This window comes from Drosophila sulfurigaster, chromosome 2R, assembly GCF_023558435.1.
Source record: "Drosophila sulfurigaster albostrigata strain 15112-1811.04 chromosome 2R, ASM2355843v2, whole genome shotgun sequence".
Classification (NCBI taxonomy): Eukaryota; Metazoa; Arthropoda; class Insecta; order Diptera; family Drosophilidae; genus Drosophila; species Drosophila sulfurigaster.
In genome coordinates, this window is record NC_084882.1 from 23,213,071 (window position 1) to 23,215,199 (window position 2,129).

At 42.9% G+C, this 2,129-nt stretch overlaps 1 non-coding gene across 1 annotated transcript; it reads left to right on the forward strand.

Moving 5' to 3' along the window:
• Positions 1-341: 341 nt before the first annotated feature.
• On the forward strand, positions 342-413 carry Trnat-cgu (transfer RNA threonine (anticodon CGU)). Its single transcript has one exon. It is a non-coding gene; the product is annotated as a tRNA-Thr (tRNA).
• The last annotated feature ends 1,716 nt before the right edge of the window (positions 414-2,129 follow it).

A 2,129-nucleotide genomic window follows, 5' to 3' on the forward strand; every position in this document is an offset into this window, starting at 1 on the left:
CGCAACGCAAGGCGAACATTGTAACTGCAAAATATACATCAGGGCCAACTACGATAATTCTCTCAATTGCATTTCAATTTAAAGCGTGTGTATGCCTCATTTACCACTTGGAAACTCACCGCCGCTTATTTGATTGAGTTGCCTCTGCCGCCACAGTGGTAACACACACACAGAACAATACATAAATATGCTTTTTGCGTTAATTATATTGGTTTGACACCAGTAACAACATAGAAACACCAAACACCCTTTGCTTCAAACGCTGTTATCACAACGACGATCACAGGCGACTGTTAGACGTAACATGTTCTTGTTTAGAACTTTACAGCGCTCTGTTAAGTGCCCCTTTAGCTCAGTGGTAGAGCGTTGGTCTCGTAAACCAAAGGCCGTGAGTTCAACCCTCACAGGGGGCAACTTCCCACGTGTGTTTTATCGAAACTACTTTTTTTAAATTTTTTTAAATTCGAATAATAATTTTATTAACCCTATTACAGAATTTTGTCTAAGAATGTCAAAAAAGAGTTCATCGCATAAACGACATCGAGCCCCCCATTGCGGCAGCTGTCTGCTGCAATTTCCAATCGATTGCCGGCATGTTCGCACTTCATGCGATAACTTGGAAGTTTTGCAATTTGCGGCATTGCAAAAGAAAGTTGGTCTTAATACTTCTGGCTGCTGCTGCTTCTGCTGCTGCTGCCTGGGCCAGTACCTCAAGATGTTTGTACTATTCTTTTTCAGCTGTTTGCCATAGCTGAGTATTTTTATGATCCCTTTCTGTTCCTTTTTTTTCGACTTTTGCCTCAGATTTATGCGGCAAAGTCGCAGTGAGTTTAAGTGTGCTTGCGCATGTTTCGATAATTTGCGTGATTTTTGCATTTTGTTGGTTAAGAACTTGTAGGTCGACGTCGTCGTCGTCGTCGTCGTAGGTGCATGCGTAAGTGGCACTGCCGCCGTCAGCTGCATCATTAAAACTTGCCTATTTGCACCACTACAAAAATGTGGGACACCATCTCCAGCATATTCAACATACTCTCTTATACATATACATATATTATGTATTTGTGAAAATTGTATAATGATTTTATATTTATTTTAGCTGGCAATTAAAAGCGGCTTGTGCATTAAATATTTACTTGCAATTAGAGCAACTGCTCAACTCAAGTGCAGCTCAGCAGCTTAGCGTGTTTCTTCTTCTATACTTGAATGAGTATGTGAATATATGGGTTTGTGTGTGTGTGTGTGTGTGTGTGTGTGTGTGTGTGTGTGTGAGGAGGTTGTGGTAAGTCTATGTCCCGTGACAGACACTAATTATGGATTTTAGAATTTGCGACTTGCGACTTGCAACTTGCGAGTTGCGACTTGCAGCAAACCGCAAGACAAGAGACATGAGACAGAGAGAGTGAAGGGGAAAGACGAAGAGGAAGAGGAAGATGAAGAAGAAGACGCCGCCACAGGACACACCTCGCGCTGCCATTTTGCGGTTACGCAAACTGCCTGACATCAAAATTCCACCAGTATCTATGTAAGTTTGTCGCAGTGTTATCTGCAATGCCACACATACACTGAGCGAGCGCTCTGCTACGTGCTGCAAGCATATGTGGCAAGCACAGAGGGGTGACAGAGGGGGGAAGGGGTGAACGAGGCGCATTGAAATCGCCACCATTAATAAGAAAGTTTTGCCCTGCCTGGCTGCTGGTAATAAGCAAATTGAGATGACAAAGTTTATTGTTGATTTTATGTGCGCACACACAGACAGCGAAAGAGGCGAAGAGAAAGCAAGAGACAGAGAGAGAAAGAGTAAAAGAGAGAGAGAGACAGAATCCGGCGGGGATCAAGCGACCTAAATGAGTTATTTAAGTAGCACTCGCGCCCCAGTTTAAATGCGCTCGTAATTTGCCTTTGTGCCTGACAACTTTTTGTGTGTGTGCGTGTGTGTGTGTGTGTGTGTGTACCGCAGCCCAGCACAACATACGTCTCTACAATTACCCGTACACATATGTGACTCCTACAGTGAAGCAAACACAATCGAAATCTCCACGTAATCCGCCAAATTATTGTAGTTTAGCTAGAATATATATTTGCTATATACAACTAGTACTTTATCATACTCTGTCAATAGTTAAGCGGCT